The sequence below is a fragment of the Rattus rattus genome, chromosome 11 (genome assembly GCF_011064425.1).
Source record: "Rattus rattus isolate New Zealand chromosome 11, Rrattus_CSIRO_v1, whole genome shotgun sequence".
Taxonomy (NCBI): domain Eukaryota; kingdom Metazoa; phylum Chordata; class Mammalia; order Rodentia; family Muridae; genus Rattus; species Rattus rattus.
In genome coordinates, this window is record NC_046164.1 from 42,404,768 (window position 1) to 42,417,659 (window position 12,892).

Here is a 12,892-nt window from a genome sequence, read left to right on the forward strand (position 1 = left end):
TGTGTCTGAAAGTCTTCCCTGTTATCTCAATGGGGTCTAATGTCATCCCTAATACTCACTGGAGCCCAAAGCCTTCCTTAGTTCCTCAGTGGGACAAGGCCTTCCAGAGTGCTTATAAGATCCTACGGAGAGTCCCAGCTTCTAGGATAAGGCTGTTTCTAGTGTTAAGCTAACAGGTGATTCCACCATGTCATTCCCAGGACATAGCAAATGCTTACATCATAAATTGCCACTGCCATCAATTGTACCACTTATGGGCTCTGTATAAAAGGACTGCCTACCACTACAGTTCTCTCTGCCTCTGTTCTCACCTGTTCTTTTCTTTTCTCTCTCTGTCTCTCCCTCTCCCTCTCTCTCTCTGTCTCTGTCTCAGTTACCTCCTGAACTAGCAGGATTCTACCTCACTTTATGACTCCGATGGCTTTATTGGTATTAATACTGGATGATTTAAATAGCAGACTCAGTCAGGTTTAAAACTTTCTCCAAAGATACAATGAAGCCTTAGTTTTTTCCTCAGGTTGTCACTGGGGACTCAGTTCTTATGTGTCATCACTGTGGCCAACAAATGTATCAAGTTTTTCCTGAGTCTTTATTCCTGGCAAAGGATTTCAATTGGCCATAAATATTTTCTTAAGTTCTCATGGAATCTAGAAAACCATCACCAGATTTTCACGGGATCTGAAGATTCCCCTCATGTTCTTGCTGTGACCTCTAACATTCCACAGGTACTGAATGTGGCTAAAGTTCTTATTCAAAGTCTTAAAAAGACATTTTGCCTCCCTTAAGTTCTTTTTGGTACAGTTGTGCCCTAAGGCATTTTGCGGGTTCTACATGTCTTCTAAGAACTCCCTGAGAAACACAAGAAAGCCTAAGGCCTTTCCTGAGGTCTACGTGAGTAATTCTACGTGGCTGATTGTCTGAAGTGTAATTTTGTTAGAGAAAGGGTATTACTTAGGCGTGGGGTTTTAAATCTCATTACAGCCCTAAATCTGGATAATGTGATTAAGAATCTTCTCCTGGTGGCTAGTATTCACAACTCTTAGCTCTTTCTTACTCCATTCCTTCCTGGACACTGCCATTTTTTCACATTAGTAATGGACTGAACCTCTGAACCTGTAAACCAGCCCCCATTAAACATTGTCCTTGATAAGCTTGCCTTGATTATGGTGTCTCTTCACAGGAATAGAAACCCCACCCATTAAACATTGTCCTTGATAAGCTTGCCTTGATTATGGTGTCTCTTCACAGGAATAGAAACCCAAACTAAGACACCTTTGTTCTCCCTAGGTCTTAAAGCATAGTCCTCATCATTGTTAAAAACTCCAGGAACTACTCAGAGCCTGAGTGGAGCCTAAAAATTAGCCATTGTTCCCACACGTTTTCTGTGGTCATTGATAATTTTCTCACTGGGTATGAAGTCATTCCCCATGTTCTTATTGTGGCCTAACATTCTCCACATTCTCGCTGGGGCCTAGAGCTCTAGGTTCTGATAAGGCTTAGGTCTTCTCCAATTGCTGATTGACTCCTATGGCATTTTCCATGTTCCCTCTAAGGCCTAAAAACTTCTACAGGTACTCAGTGGGTACTAAGGGCTTACCTGGTTGTCACTTGTATCCAAGTCCTTCCCCATGTTCTCACTGGTTCTTAAAGCATTGCCTGGTTTCACTGGACTGAAAAATTTGTTCCATGTTCTCATATTTTCTAGAAGCTGTGTCTAAGAACTTATCCATAGTCTTCCTGTCTCCAACAAACTTATATACATTATTACCGAGTCTTAAGTTTTCCTTCTGGTTTATACTGGCTTCGAAGGTATTCTCCAATTCTCACTGAGGCCTTTGGCCTTCTCCAGGTGCTCACTCTATGATAAAACCTTCTACTTCTTACTTTAATCTAAGGCCTTTTCAAATTTTCATTATTGGTCTAAAGACTTCTGGCATTTGAGTGTGGCCCAACCCCTTTGCTATATTTTCTGTGTATCTCATAGCCTTGCCAACATTCTCTGTTACCTCGAAGGTATTAGTCAGGATCTCACTGGTGCCTAAAATAATTCCCACAAATTTCTAGGGTTTATAAAGCTTTATACGGGTATTCACTATGTCTAAAGACATTCTCCCTGTTCACAGTATAGGAAAATTTGTATAAGTTCTCACTGATGCTGTTACTAGGTTTCCACTACATTCTAAGGCCTTTTCCAAAGACTTTTTGAGGCATTAAGCCTTCTCCATCTTCTCAGTAAAGCCTAAAACCTTTTACAGGCTTCATTGGGCAAAAGAACTGGTTAAGGTTCTGACTACTAGACTTTTTTCCAAAATCTTTCTGAGGCCTAAGGCCTTCCCCAATTCTAGTTATGGCCTAAAACCCACTCAGTGGAATTAAAGGCCTTCCCAGTCCACTGTACTCTAAATCTACCCTATATTCTCACTGGTTTCTTAAGGTTTACTAAGAGTCTCACTGGAGCCAAAGTGTAGAGCAATGGCTTGAGGAGACTGCTCCCAGCTTGCTAGCTTCAAGGCAACCAAGAGTCCCTGCCATTTTCAGCAGACTGAGAAGGCAAAATTCTGGTGTTTTGCCAAGTTACCAACCTGAGGAAGTGACCTTCACATTCCATTTCTCATAAGAAGTAAGTTGGACTGCAAACAGATTTCTCATTTTGCAAGGAGGTTTGGGTCACCATGAGCCAAGGTAAGATGATGCTAGGTAAACAGCACCTGGTGGGAGTGAGAAATTATGTGAATTCTTTAGTCTGCTCTCTGTATAAAAGATGCTGAAACTTTGAATAAGTGTGCATTGGCTGGCTATGGTTGTGTACTCCTATGTCATGGTTAATGAGGCCCTACCCTTAGGACCCCACTTCAACAGACATTGACACCTAAGTTTCAACCATGTTTCTCCTGGGTTCTCAGGCCTTCCCATTTTTCTATTGAGTCTATAGACATCCTCAGGTTCTCATGGGAGCCTCCTGCCTTGCCCACAACACTCACTGGGGCATAAAACTTTCTAAGGTACTCACTGTTCCTAACCACAGATGTCCTGCAATCAAAGAATGGATACAGAAAATGTGGTTCATTTATACAATGGAATACTATTCACCTATTAAAAACAAGGGCATCATGAATTTTGCAGGTAAATGGACAGACATAGAAAATCTGATCCTGAGTGAGGTAAGACAGACCCCAAAGCATATGCATGTATGTACTCATTGATAAGTAAATATTAGCCCAAAAGTACAGGGTGAACAGAGTAGTCATGGGAGACTGAGCAAGGGCAGAAACTGAGTGAGAGAGGGAGGAGAGGAATGGGGGGGGGGCAGGATTAGGGATGGGAAAGACAGAGAGAGGCCCAGAGGGCCAGGAGAATGAGTGGAAATATGCTGCTGGTTGTGTCGGGTGGGGGAATTTCTAGAAAGTCCCAGAGACCTAGTATGGGGAGGCTCTCAGGAGTCAATTGTGTGATGGTAGCTGAAATGGCTAACGGTGCGAATATGGATCCTGAAGACTCTATATCCAGAAGCCAGACTGAAGAGTGCAGGGTTGGGGACACAAGCACACGTACAAAACTTTTGAACCAAAATTATTCCTGTATAATACAAATTCAGGGACAGAGATGAAGCTGCATTTGAAGGAATGGCCAACCAATGCCTGGTCCAATGTGAGATCGATGTCATCGGTGGGAACCAATCCCTGAAACTATTCCTGATGCTATGATATTTGCTGATAGGAACTTAGCATGGCTGTTGTCTTAGGGTTTTACTGCTGTGAACAAACACCATGCCAAGGCAATTCATACACAACATTTAATTAGTAGTTTACAGGTTCAGATGCTCAGTCCATTGTCATTAAGGTGGGAGCATGGTAGCATCCAGGCACATATGAGGCAGGCATTGCTGAAGAGTTCTTCATCTGCATCTTCATCTGAAGGCTGCTAGGAGAAGACTGGCTCCCATGTGGTTAGGAAGAGGGTCTTAAAGCCCACTCAACAATGACACACTTCCTCCAATAAAGGGCACATCTCCAAATAGTTCCAATCCCTGGGTCAAGCATATTCAGTTGTCCTCTGAGAAGTTCTATCCAGGAGCTGACTAAGACTTATGCAGATGCCTGCAGCCAAATATTGGATAGAGGTGCAGACCCCTAGGGAAGCATTACTGGAAAGATTGAAGGGGTTGGTAACGCCATAGGAAGGCCAACAGGTCAACTAATCTAAGCTCCCTGTAAGCGCCCAGAGCCTGAGCCACCAACCAAAGAGCATGCCTGTGCTGGTCTGAGCTCCCCAACATATATGTAGTAGAGGGCTGCCTTGTCTGGCCTCAGTGGGAGAAGATGTGCCTAATTTTGCAGAGGTTTCAGGAGCTAGGGTAGGGGAATAGCACAAGATTTCACATTCTCAAAGGTAAAGCTGGGAGTTGGGAGATAAAGGGAGGACCCTCAATGGGGGGGGGATCAGGAGGGACAGGAAGTATTTTCAAAGTTTTTTTAAAAAAACAAAAACAAGCTATTAGCCTTCTCAAGGTGCTTCTCTAGACCCTAGGCCTTCCCTTCATTCTTACTAAGGTCTAAAATCTTATTCAGCTTCTGATTAGATCTTAAAGCATTTCTCAGAGTCTTAATTGGTCCTTTCCCATATTCTCACTGGGTCTTAAAGCTTTTCTGGGTTCTCACTGGGGCCTAAAGGCTTCCCAAATCCTTACTGGTGTCTAAAGCCTTCTGTAAGTTCCACTGTCCTGAGGCTTTCCTGTGTTGACACTGGAACAGAAGGCTTCACAGTGTTCTCATTCATTCTCAACGCCTCACCTAGATTCTCCTCATAGAAAAAAGTGTTAGCAAAGGACTCCCTGTTGTCTGAAATCTTTCCCAAGTTATAAAGTATCTGCAAGGCCTTTAGAGGTCTTCACTGCCTGAAAGCCTTCTCCATGTTCTCACTGCAGTTTAACAGCTTCTACAGGTTATTGCACGAGTTAAAGCCTGGGATGATTCTGTCTCAGTGGGGCCTAAGTGTTTCCCTTGTTCTTACTGAAGTTTTATTTCAAACCCAACTTAAAAAATTATTTATTTATATGTGTCTTCAGACACACCAGAAGAGGGCATCGGATCCCATTACAGATGGTTGTGAGCCACCATGAGGTTGCTGGGAATTAGACTCAGGACCTCTGGAAGAGCAGTCAGTGCTCTTTAATTCTGAACTATCTCTCTAGCCTCTCACAGAATCTTAATGCTTCCTTAGCTTCTGACTGGAGTATAAGGACTTCCAAGGTTGTACCTCGGCCAGAACATTTTCTGGGACTTTTTACATGTCTATGGTCTTTCTGGATTTCCACTGGGGTCTAAAGCCTTCTGTATCTACTCATTGGGTCTTAAATCTGGGCCAAGTTTCTCACTGGAGCCAAAGGCATTAGCCAGGTCTTATTACTGCCAAAAATTTTGTTACAGTCTCACAGATTCTCCAAGGTGTTTGGCAGGTTTTCATTGATCTTGCATACCGCCATGGTGTTCTACCTTGAGCCTGACACATTCTTCAGGTTCCCACTGGATAATAAGGCCTTCCTCAGGTTATCACTAAGTCCTAAACATTCTATCACTTCTCAGCGGGGCTACAGGCCTTCTCCAAATTCTCAGTTGGATTTAGGTCCTTCTCCAGGCGCACTGAAGCCTTCAGCCTTCTACAGATTTTCATGCTTACTATACATTTTCTATAAATACTCATTGGAATTTAGCACATTCCACACGGTCACCATGGGATGTCTGAGGTCTTTCCAATGTTCTCAGTGAGTCATAAAGCTACCCCATAATTTCAGTGGGCACTAAGGCCTCTCCCCATGTACAATTGGGGCATAAGGCCCTCCTAAGCCTCCCTTGAGCCAAAGGCCTTCTAAGATCCTTTCTGGTCACTAAAGCCTTCCCCAAGTTGTCACTGGGGTTTAAGACCTTCCTAGATCATTACTGGGCTGTAAGGTTTTCTCCTATTATCACTGTATCTTTTGTTCTTGTACAAATTCTCACTGGAGCCTAAGGTAATATCAAGAATCACTATGCTTAAAATATTCCCTAGTTCTCAGGTGTTCTCTAAGTCTTGCAATAGTTTTCTCACTGGGTCTGAAGGCCTTCTCCATGTTCTCCCTGTGGCCTAAAGCTTTCAATAGTTCTCAGTGGGGCTTACAGTCTTCTCTATGTACACACCAGGATCTAAGGGCTTTCAAAATTTTGCATTGAAATCTTAAGCCTTCCTTAGGTTCTGAGTGAATAAAAAAAATCTCCTAAAAGTTATCATCTGAGGCTTAAGACATCCCCCAGGTTATCCCTGGCATCCTTGCTTGGTTTCTCAGTGGAGCTTAAGGCATTAACCAGGATCTCATGGGGACCTAACAATTTTCCCCAAATTCTCACAGTGTACACATGGTTTTCACTAGGACAGAAGGCACTCCCCATTTCCTCACTGTGATCGAAATCTTTATTCAAGTTCTCATTTGTGCTAGCAGTCTTCTGCACGTTCTGAATTAATTCTAGAGCCTTCTCCTAAATTCTATTAATACCATAGTGTAAGCAGATTCCCTAGAGCCTAAACTTTCTATTTATTCTCACTCGGGTTTAAGGCCTACTGAAGGTTATAAGAGTGATCAAGGCCTTCTCCAAAGTCTCACTGAAACCTAAGCCTTCCCCAGGTTGTCACTGGAGCCTAAGCCCTTCCGGGACAGTCACAACAGTGTCTAAGATCTTTTCCACATTCTCACTGGGTCTTCAAGCCATTCCCAGGTTCTTTCTGGAGTCCAAAGTTTACTGGGCCCTAAAAAACTTCACAAATTCTCACAGATTCCATCAGAACTTAGAGCACTGTCACTGGGTCTAAGGTCTTTCCCATGGTCTGTGTTGGGCCTAAAATATTCTACAAGTTTCAGGGGCTAACCATTTTCCCACATTCTCACCGGCTTTCTAAGGCATCTCATGGGGTTTTTTGTTGTTGTGTTTTTTGCTTTGTTTTGTTTTGGTGATTCTTAAGACCTTTGTAATGTTCTCACTGTGGCCTTAAAATTTTTGCAGGTTCTCCCTGAGGCACTGTGCCTAAAGTCCTTCCACATTTTCTCTCTGGGGCCTACAATATTCTACAGGTACTAATTTGGGCTTAAGGCCTTCTACAGGTTCTCACTAATTCCATCTCCAAAGTCTCTTGGAAGCCTTAAGCCTTGGCTAGATTCTCAATGGAGCCTAAAACCTTTAAAATATTCACACCGATTCTTGAGGGTCAGTGTACTACTGTGATCCAAGGACTTCCCCCAAGTCTCATTGAAGCCTAAGGCTTTCCCCATAATCTCACCATGACTCCAAACTTCTACAGGTTCTCACAGAGCCTTAAGGACTTCTCCACATACAGACTGTGATCTAAAGCCTTCCTGAAAGTTTTATTTATGCCTGAAGCCTGAAGCCATGTTAATGTTCTCAGTTGGCTAAATATTTCTAAGGAGTCTCACTGAGGCTTAACACATTCCTCTGAGTCACAGTAGTGCCTAGTGCTTTTCCCTGTTCTTACTTGGTCTAAAAGCTTCTCCTGGTTCTGTTGGGGCTCAATGACCTCCCCACATTTTCACTTGGACCCAAGATCTTTCTAGGTGGTAACTGCAGTGTAAAGCCTGCTTATGTTCTCACAGATTTTTAAACTTGTATCCATGTGTTCATGGAAGATACGACAATACCTTGGGTCTCATTGGGGCCTAAAATATTGACCAAGTTCTCAGCACCTGGGAATAAGTGTACAAGTTTTAAGTCATGGAGAGATTCTGGATCACAGCCACCAAGTACAAGTACTGTACGGCCTTTGACAGGTTTTCCCTGGGACTGAAGGCTTCCTTCAGGTTTTCCCTGTGGACAAAAGCTATGGACAGGGTCTCACTGCAGTCTCGGGGTTTCCCCAGTCTCACTGAGAAAGTTTTACACTTTCCCCACAATGTCACAGGAGGCTAAGCCTTCCTAGAGGTTTTCATGGTGCCTCTAGGTTTTGATTTCAATCGGTGGCTTCCTTCCCCAAGTTTTTCTTGGGACCTTAAATCCTCGGCAGCTTCCCTCTGGGGTGTAAGCCTCTCAGATTCTTAAATGAGCTGACACCCTTACAGAGGTTCTCGATGAGGCTCAAGCCCTTCTCCAAATTCTCACTTGGACTCGAAGACTTTCCCAAAGCCTCAATGAAGCACAAGGACTTCTAATTATTTTCATTGGGTCTAAGAACTCCTCAAGTTTTCCTGGGAACTGAGATGTTCCTGCTTGGAGCAACGTTTTTTCAAATTGGGTTAGGACCTATTTCGGTATATTCAAGTGTTACTTCTGTACCAGCAGAGAGCTAACTGCTGGAAGGATCGTGTCACTGTCGTTTACATGGCCTCTCCTCATGTTTTCTATTTGGTAAATATTTGTTCTTCCTCACCTGCCTAAAGACAATCTGGAATTGTACAGAGGTTGCCTCGCTGCTGACTGGTTATACTAAAGAGCTGATGGCAAATAGCTGTGTAGGAAACGGGGGCAGAACTTCCAAGACAGAGAGGGTTCCTGGGAGAAGAAAGCACGTGTCAGAGATTTTGGAGGTTGTGGCATTGCCAGCAAGGCATCTGCGGACAGGGCAGCCTGTTCTCAGTCTGGCAGACTTTTTGACTCAGAACTCCAAAATCTCTGCGTGTGGCTCGCTAAGTTCCGAGGGCGGGCTGTTGCCGTGCACACCCCATGCTTCCAAATCCCTGTGCCTGGCTGGGGTGCCCTGCTGCCTTACCTTTCTCTGGAACTCAGTTCAGTTGCTGCGTGAAGGAAAACGCCATACAATCTTAGTTTAGAATCTACAACTAACAGAATCGCTGGGAACCGAAACTAGAATTTCATAATGTATTTCAGTTATAAATCCTCTGGTTGCCCATGTCGGCGGGTCCGCACCTGAACCGGGGACTTCTTGCTACCTACATTGTGTCTCCTCGTTCTCTCCGGGTCCAAAAAAAAAAAAAAAAAGTAGTATGTTTTTACTGCCGCCTCCCCTCTTCCTTTTTCCAACCCGGAAGTCCCGCCTCCTCCTCGCACAGTGATTGGTTCCTTGAAATCTTTATTCATTAGGGGAATGTTCTGTCGCGGGAGGGGTACTTGGTAAGAAACAGGCACACAGGCTGTAGGGGGAATACAGAGGTATAGAAATTTGCACACGCTCCGGGTATAGGCTAGATGGTTAGCTGAGAGACTGCCCAAGCAAAAATTCTAAGCCTTCAGCTATGTAGAAGACGCCATATCATTATTTATACCACTGGAGGCTCCAAGAAATCCTGCTACACTTCTCTCTGTTACCACTTAACTTAAACACCTGCCCTGGTTCAGAATTGAGCATAAGCTATTAGCAAGAGTCTCAACAGAACCTAAAAATTTTCACAACTTCTCTGGTCAGTAAATTTTCAACAGGTTTTCAATGGAACGAAAATGTCCTTTTATCTCCATTGTGGTTTACAACCTTCTTCATGTGGTCAGTTTGGCTGAAGGCTTTCCTCAGGTTCTTACTGTAATCTATGATCTTCTCGAATGTCTAATTTAGACCTTACACCTTACCTAGGATCTCACTAGAGTCTAAAACTGTTTACAGTCTTTCATTGGCTTCAGGACTTCTCTAATTTGTCACTGGAATCTTGAGGCCAAAAGCCTTCACCAGGTTCACCATGGCCTAAAACCTTTTACAGATGATCATTGGAGCTTAAGACATTCCTCAATATCTCCCTAGAACCTGTGGCCCTTCAGAAGTTCTCACTGTGCCTTAAAGCTTTAGCCAGTTTCTCACTGGTTCTAACTGTCTGCACATTCTCATTGGGGAATAAGTCACTGCCCTGATTCTCACTCATGTCTATGGCTTTCCAGAGATTTTACCTGGGATCTAAGGTTGTCTCTAGTATGTAACTGGAACCTAAGGGCTTCTCATGGGCTCCCTAGAACCTAAGCTTTCCCCCTAACTTACTGTGATCTAAGGACTTCCCTGAATTTCATTGCTGTCTCAGGCTTTCTCAGGAAGGATCTCTCAGGGACCTAACGCTTTCCCAAGATATTAATGGACCCTGTGGCCTTGCCCAAATTCTCACTGGAGTCTATAGCCATCTCCAGAATACCACTGGGTCTTAAGGCCTTTTATGTTTTCACTGGACTCTAAGACCTTCCTTTGCTTCTCACTATTCTGAGCATTTCCCTAAATCTCATTGGAGCCTCAATCTTTGCAGGTTTTACTGGGTCCTGTCCTTTCCCCAGATTCTCATTGAGGCCTAGACCTTCCAAAGATTCTCAGTGTTGTCTAAGGTCATTCTCAGAATGTCAGTATTGTAGGCCTTCCCCCATATCATTACAGGAGCCTAAGACTTTATCTTAACCCTGTGCTGACTGGGTTTACTAAGTCCTTCCACAGGTTCTTCTAGGGTCTAAATGCTGTCGAGGTTTTGACTATAACCTGAGGCCTTTGCCAGACTTGTACTGAGGCACAGGCCTTCCCAACTATCCCTGGAACCTAAGACTTTTTCCAGGGGCCTGTGTTTTTCTACAGTATCCCAACGACACTTAAGGTTTTTTTCCTAGGTTCTCATTAGGGTCCACGGGATTTCTCCATGTTCTATGAGGAAATTAAAGATTTACCTACATTCTGATTGGGTCATAAAGCTTTTAATAAACACTCTCAGGGACAGGATGCCTTCTCCAGTATTTCAGTTGTGGAGAAAGGTTTGCTAGGATCACACTGGGCCTCCTGGGCTTTCCCAAGTACTCATTGGGCGTAAGGTTTTGCCCTAGATTCTCTGTCAGGCCTACAGATGTCCAGAGGAGCACACAGCATCTTAGAGCCTTCTCTAATACCTCCCTGGGATATAAGAAGTTTCTGCGTTCCTATTGGAACCCAAGACTTTCGAAAGGTATTCACTGAGACCCAAGGCCTCACCAAATTTACATTGTTGCTCAGGGCCTTTGCTAGTTTCTCACTTGTTCTAACTCCACATTCTCACTGGGGAATAAATCACAGCCCTGATTCTCACTCATGTCTATGGATTTTCAGAGATTTCCCCTGAGATCTAAGGTCTAAGATTCTCACCAAGGCTTAAAATGTTCCTTAGGACCTCCTAGGGGTTTAATGTTTTCCTTGGTTCTTACCTGGGCTCAATCCTTCTCCAGTGTCTCACTGGGACCTGTTGCATTCTGTGACTGTGCTAGGGCCCAAAGCTTTCCCCAGTACCTTCCATACATTCTCCTTGAGGGATCAGGTTGTGCCTGGAATGTAACTGGTATCTCATGTTCTCTCACAGTATCACTGATGTTTAAGAAATCCCAGATTCAGCCTAGGTCCTAACAATTTTACTGTGTGTACCTGGAGCCTCATGCCGTCCCAGGATCTCAATGAGACCTAATGCCTTGCCCAGGTATTCAGACATATTCTGATGTAGATGGTAGGGATGCCCATCTGGTATAACAAGTGATGCATTATCTTATGCCAAGGGTCTTCACATAAGGTGTACACCCAAGTCCCTAACTAAGGCCTTACCTCTATCTCCCCAAGCTGTAGCCCCTAGTGAAAACTTGGGACTGCCCTGAACTGACTGAATGTTCCTCAAGAGGTTGGCCTAGGATTGAGGTTAGGAACTTAACAGTGTGCACTTTCTGTAAAGAACCTAAAGATAATAAAATAGAACTTTGTTACCAGTATACTCATTTACTCACTTGCTACTGACAGTTACTGGGACTTGGGGCCTCCCTAAGATTCTAACTTGAATCTAAGGTGTTCTTGAGATTCTCACTGGGGTCTAAGCCCAAGAGGTCAGCATTTGTTTTAGAAACAACAAATGCATTCCTAAACCAATGATATTTCCACTAAGTTTTCTCAGTTCTCACACATCCACAGGTCACCACTGTAATTCCTGATAATTCTGTGGGTGATCACATATGCTGGTCTCTGTTGAACACTAACCGGATCAAGTGAGGTTTGTTTTCAACAGCCTTTGGTTGGTTTTCTCTAAATTTATCTTCTGTCTATACCTGAGTATTTTCCCTGATTAATATTCTTTTCTTTTCTTTTTTTTTCCGGAGCTGGGGACCGAACCCAGGGCCTTGCGCTTGCTAGGCAAGTGCTCTACCACTGAGCCAAATCCCCCCCCCCCGATTAATATTCTTATTCCTCCCTTAAGGTCTGTGCCCATGGTCCATGTCTCCCTTTGTTGTTCATCCTCTTCCATAAGTTCCTGTATCCTCAGCCCTACTTTCTGCTTCTACATTTTAATTACTGTAATTCTCATATTCTGATGCTTCTTTTATTTTGACTACTTAATTTTAAAAGGTTCCCCATCAACCCTTGTTTCCAATCCTCTTTTTCCCCTTGCTGCTCCATCCAATCTGGGAGGAGACTCATCCTTTGTTCTAGAGCCTTCTCCATCTCCCTTCTCCACCCTCCATTTGCCTCTCTTTGTTGATGACCTTGACCTATACATTCCTGTACCTTTAGTTCTAATGTTTCCTCTGAATCTGTAGCCACATTTTAAGTTTTCCTCTCTTTGTTCCTTTTTGCTTTATAAATTCCTGTATCTTCTGTTATAGGACCTGCTTCCATAATTTCACTCCCGTTCTGTTGTCATGATGATACTGTATCAACCTTATTTTGATTTACTAACCCTAGTAAACCATCCTCTAGGCTCTGCTTCAAATTATATTGCTGTCTCTCTGTTGTCCAGTCTGATATATGAAATTCTTTTTCTTTTGTTCTAGCATCTTTTCCAACTGCTGTCTTCAACCTTCATTTTTCTGTATTTTTTGTTGTATAAACTCTTCTAATCTCTTTTAACAACTTATAATTTTTTTGCCCAGGGCCCTGTGTTGTGAGAAGACAGTAAACAAAGATACTTAACATTGTATTAATGATAACTGTCCAG